Raw genomic sequence first — 6,380 nt, forward strand, 5'->3', positions numbered from 1 at the left:
CATTGTTTATTCGTGGATGTATGTTGAACATATAAGAATTGTGAATTGCTTGCCATGTTTAATTATTGGCAGAAGAGTTGATCTTCTTCTGATATGTAGTTAAGATTAAAAATCTAACGTGATAGCATTAATTCTAGGACATAGACCTGAGAAATAAGCTTCATGTTTATTGATCTAAAAGCGCTTTTTACTTGTCAATTGCATGCAGCTTTCTCGAGTTACCACTTTGTATGGTCAATACTTTCAGAATCAGATGCTTGTCCTGATAGAAGTCTTAGCATATGACAAGCTACCGTAGTAGCATTATATTTTTTTTGAATATTTTGTAAAACAAAAAATAACCGAAAAAACCGAACCAAACCGATAAAATCGACCAAAAAACTCTCTTCTCTCTCCTAAAATTTTCATGCAAACCCTACTAAAAACCCTAACCTAGCCGCATCATGGCCACTCCGGCCACTGGTCAGCTGTTGTCGGCAACTGCCCAACCTCTCCCTTTAACCTCCTCAATCATATTTCCACCACTTCCTCAATCCAAACTATCCCCTTCATCTTCATCTCATCCTAACCTTACTGTAAACCCTACTTCTTCTAAAAGTTTTGCTCTTTCCTTAACGGGTAGTGAAGAAGTTTTTACAACATCGAAGCAGCAATGTGATCCCATTCCTAGGAAGAAACTAACGTACGTTAATGGTATTCCAATGGTGTAGTGGACTGAGGCTGAAATAAAATGAATGAAAATATTGGAAGACCTTCAACATGCAGTGATAGGAAAGTTTTCTCATGGATGGCTTGATTTGGAAGAACTATGCAAGATTATTCCATCAAAATGTGGAGTAAAAGGAGATTGTAGGGTTGGTTTATTTAGGCCAAGACATGTTTTGATCAGATGCTCACTGATGGAAGACTTTATTAATCTTACGTCCAAAGGTGCATATTATTTGAAGGCTAAAGATGGTTTTACATATCAGATGAGACCCCTTATCTATGATTCTAAGTTCAAAGTGGATGAAGGAACATCTCAGGCAATGGCGTGGATATCTTTTCCAAACTTGTTACCCATTTTCTTTGTCAATGAATCTTTGTTTACTATGGCTTCTGCTGTTGGAAGGCCATTGCAGTTGGACATGGTAACCATAAACAAGACTCGACCTAGTTGTGCTAGAGTTAAGGTCCAAGTAGATCTACTTGCTGATTTACCTAATTTTCTGATGTTGGAGATAGAGGATGAATATACAAAGGAGATCAGGAAGATGAAAGTCAAGATTCAGTATGATTTCTTACCAAAATGTTGTACTGAATGTAAGATTCAAGGCCATTCTAGAGATGAGTGTAGAATCCTTCACCCTAAATTGAAGAAAACAGCAGAAGTTGATGTTACAAGCACATACAATGGGGTGAAGAATATAGGAAATCAGGAGGAACAAGTTGTTCAGGAGAAAGGCATGCATGAGGCACGCAGATGGTATCATGGTAGGAATTATCCTGTGATGAGATTTGTTCCAAAACTAACACTAATAATAAGGTGGAGGAAAGCAAGGTTGAGAGTGCTAATACAAAGAAGGATGTTGATTTAGAAGTACAAGTGGTTGTGCAGAACAAAATTGATGTTTTTAAATTCTTTAGAAGAATGTGAGCAAACAATTGCAAGTACGTCCAAAGTTGAAGTAGGGAAATCAAATGCAAATGGCAAAGAGGATGGTGAGATTAATCATGTGGAGACTAGGATGAATAATGCAGATATGGAGCAAACAAAGGTGGATGACAAGGTTCAAAGTTGCACAGAAGTTCAACAAATAATAGTGGAAGTAATGCCAGAGAATAATAATGAGCAAGGATTAATGCAACAAAGAAAAGTTCAAAAGGTGAAAGATCAAGAGAAAGAATTGCATAATTCATGGGCTGATAAGGTAGAGGAAAAGCTAATAGAAAAAGGAGAAATTCAGCAGGATGATGGAGTGGAAGGTAATACTGAAGGAGATCCTAGGAATTTTGATAGTGTGGAAGGCACAACTGAAGGAGATCCTGATGTCACCAATACAACTGATAAGGGAGCAGATTTGAATGCTTCAGAGGTTCCAGTGCATGAGGAGTTACAAAAACAAGATGTTCACTTAGAACATTATGAAGATGTTAATTTTGATGATAAAGGGTCAGATGGGGTAAAAGAGGCTGTAGAGGGTTCCCCCTCAGTAATAATTCTTGATACTTTGAAAATAGTTGGAGAAGTGCAGGAGAATGTTCAGATGGAAGATTTCATAGAGGCAACTTGTACAAGTTCTAGAAGGGACAATATGAAAGAGCAATTGTCCAGTATCATTGATATGGAGCAAGATGCTGATCCACCAGATCCTCCTTCTTCAGAAAGGGCACTTGTGGTTACCAACCCTGGGAACCAAGAGGTGACACTTTGTAAGAAGTCTTCCCCAATCAAAGAGTCACATGACTTGATCTCGCATAATATTGATGTAATGGAAGTAGAGAAAGAAGTCAGAGATCTTCATAAAGAGGACAAGGAGGAGAACATTAAGTAGAATTAGGAAAATATACTCAGCCAGGCAGATATATCTCCCAAGAGAAAATCCAACAATAAGGGCCAGAAGAAAGGAAAGAAAAATGCTAATGACAAGCAAATTCTACTTAAGGTGGTACCAAAGAGGGATGCAGGTAAATCTAATGTTAAATGATGTTAAAGTCATTCATTTGGAACATTAGATCAGTGAAGACACAAAAAGCCTTTCATAGGTTACAAATGTTAAATAGACATCACAAATTCTTTTTTATTGCTCTTATGGAACCTTTTCAGCATGTCAGGGCAATAAACCATTATAGGAGGAGATTGGGAATGTGCTTGGCTAATGCCAACTGTAATGGTAAAATTTGGTGTTCTGTTGCTGATAACATAGAAGTGGAAGTTTTGATGGACTCCTCTCAACAGATTACTTTGAAGCTGTTTTTACAAGAGTTGAATCAGCATATTATTACAACTTTAGTATATGCTAAATATGATGCATCTGAAAGGCTAGAGTTGTGGGAGGATATTTATCATCTTTCCAATACCTTGACTTGTTCTTGGTTGATAGTAGGAGACTTCAATGTAGTTTAGAATGATGAAGAAAAGATAGGTGGTAATCCAATACAACCTCAGGATGTAGAAGAGTTTGCATTTTGCATAAATTCCTGTGAACTTGAATAAGTGAATTTTAAGGGAAGCCCCTTCACTAGGTGGAATGGAAGAGCAGATGAAGAATGTATATTTGAAAGACTGGATAGGATGTTGGTGAATTCCCATCTTCTTGACAGCTTTGGAAATATTGAAGTGGAACATTTTGCAAGGACTTGGTCAGATCATGCCCCCCCTTTGTGCACTTATGTTGATAATCTTCAGAATCATTTCAGACCTTTTAAATTTTATGATTTTGGATAGAGTATGCATCTTTCCTGGAAATAGTTAGACAGAATTGGTACACTTGGGAACATATGGACCTTTTTATAAACTTCAAATGCAAAATAAAAAAGTTGAAAGGGGTGTTATCCAAATGGAGCAGGGAAGTTTTTGGTGATATCTTCAAGCAGTTTATCATAAGGGAGGAAATAGTTAGATTAAAGGAAGAGTTGTTTAAAGATAATCCATCTCAATTGAATAGATTGGTTCTGCAGAAAGCTTAGACTGAGACTAAAAGATACTTGCATTATGAAGAAGAGTACTGGAGACAAAAATTTGGCATGGATTGGTTTATAGATGGTGACAACAATACTAGATTTTTTCATAATCTAGTGAAGGGAAGAAGGAAGAAGTTGCAGATTAAAAAAATTCAAGACTCAGATGGTTCATGGATTGAGGATGAGGACCAAATGCCAGCTGAGGCTATGCACAACAATTTTCACATGAAGATTCAGTTGGAGGAGAAAATTTGTTGTCTCATATTCCTGTTTTGATTAATCAAGACAGAAATGATCTGCTTTGTCAAATGCCTAGTGTTGATGAAGTCAAAAATGCTGTTTTTAAGCTTAGTGGATCAAGTGCTAGTGGACATGATTGTTTTCCCGGAATTTACTACCAGACTTGTTGAGATATTGCTGGCTTGGATGTATACAAGATGGTGGCGGCTTTCTTTCAAGGTGATACTCTTCCTAAGGTTGTTACTCATACAAATCTTGTTCTGCTACCAAAGAAGGAGTTGGTTCAAAATTACTCAGACTTAAGACCTATAAGTTTTAGTAATTTTATCAAAAAGGTGATGTCAAGAGTGGTGCATGATAGACTGGAAGCTGCGTTACCAGAGTTGATCTCTATTAATCAAGCAGGCTTTGTACAAGGGAGAAGCATTATTGAGAATGTGCTCTTGGCACAAGAAATTATGACAGACATCAGAAAAAAGGGCAAACCAGCAAATGTAGTGATTAAATTGGACATGGCAAAGGCCTATGATAGAGTATCTTGGTCATATTTGATAAAGGTACTCAGCAGAATGGGATTTGCTCATCAATTCATTGACATGATATGGAGGCTTATTGCAAATAACTGGTATTCTATCCTCTTTAAAGGTCAGGCCAAAGGATTTTTCCATTAAACCAGGGATGTCCAACAAGGTGATCCACTTTCACCTGCATTGTTCATCTTATCAGCAGAGGTGTTATCGAGAGCTTTAAATGCAGTATCTAACAGTGGTGGGTATGTGGGATATGGCATGCCTAAATGGAGTCAAAATGTCAATCATCTGGCCTATGCAGATGATACTATAATATTTGCATCTGCAGAAGGAGAGTCCTTGAACAGAATTATAAAGATTCTGCAGGATTATGAGGCAATATCAGGCCAACTGATCAATAAAGACAAGAGTGCCTTTTATATGTATCAGAAGAGTTGGTGTACTGTCTCAACAGGTGGAGCAGATTACAGGTTTTTAAAAGGGACCAGATGCTATTGAACTATTTGGGATGCCCTATATTTCATGAAAGGAGGAAAAAGGTATATTATAATGATATTATCAAGAAGGTAAAAAACAAGCTGCAAAATCGGAAAGGAAAATTGCTCTCTTTTTGTGGAAAAGCAGTTCTCATCAATAGTGTGCTTCAGAGTATTCCTATATATATTCTTTCAGCTGTTGTTCCCACAAAGTATACTATTAATGAGCTTCATAAAATCTTTGCAAGGTTTTATTAGAGTACTAAAGAAGAGGGTAGTAGTAGACATTGGTCCTCATGGGACAAGGTTTGTTTACCAAAAGAAGAAGGTGGACTAGGATTCAGATATTTAGATGATGTGTCTAAGGCCCTTTTTTCCAAATTAGTTGGAGATTTAGAACATCAAATACGTTGTGGTCAGCCTTCATGTGGAATAAATATTGCAAGAAGATGAAACCAACTGAAGTTCAGTGGAAAGGTGGTTCACAGGTTTGGAAAAGAATGATAGAAACAAGGGGTCAGGTGGATCAACAGATATGGTGGGAACCAAGAAATGGAGCATGTGATGTATGGGAAGATAATTGGACTAAACTTGGGTTAATCAAACAGGCAATGCAGAAGGCTGGGATGCACAGACATTGTATGGCAAACTGTCCATTAATTTTTGTAATCATGTCCTAGAAGAGCTGAGTATAGAGGAGCATTCAGAGGAGAAAGATAAAGCTTGGTGGATGGCTAGTACTATAGGAAAATTCACTGCAGGGAGTGCTTGGAATTTGCTCAGGAAAAAGGCTCAAACATCAGTTCACTTTCCAAAATTGTGGTTCAAAGTTGTTCTATTCAAAATATCCTTCTTCCTTTGGAGATTTGGAAGTTCAAACTACCAGTTGATGATGTCCTAAATAGAATGAATATTAGTATTGTATCTAGATGTAGATGTTGTTTGAACCCTCATCATGAGGAGAAAGTTCCACATTTATTCCTAATAGGTGAATTTGCAGCAGAAATATGGCAATACTATAATGCTGCTGTGGGGATAATTGATCCAAGGATACAAATTCATAAGACAATAGTACAATGGTGGTCTATGCAAGGTCCTACAAAGCTCAAGTCAGTTATGCAGGCTGCACCAGCATTCATATGTTGGCAACTATGGAAGAGAAGAAATACTATCATTTATGGGGACAGGATGAATAAAATGAAGGTGATATATGGGATCAACTACAATTTACACAACCCGGTGAAGACATTATTTCCTTGGCTGAGAAACATTCCATATGATTGGCCTCAGATGGTGAAATATTTGGAGGATTACAAGCCTAAAGTGGGATATAAGATGGTGCAATGGAAGTGCCCTGATACAGGCTGGTTCAAGTGCAATACAGATAGGGCCTCAAGGGGAAATCTAGGACTGAGTTCAGCTGTATTCTACATTAGAGATGAAGTTGGAAACCTGATATATACTGGTGCAA

This window comes from Lycium barbarum, chromosome 2 (assembly GCF_019175385.1).
Source record: "Lycium barbarum isolate Lr01 chromosome 2, ASM1917538v2, whole genome shotgun sequence".
In the NCBI taxonomy this organism is placed as follows: domain Eukaryota; kingdom Viridiplantae; phylum Streptophyta; class Magnoliopsida; order Solanales; family Solanaceae; genus Lycium; species Lycium barbarum.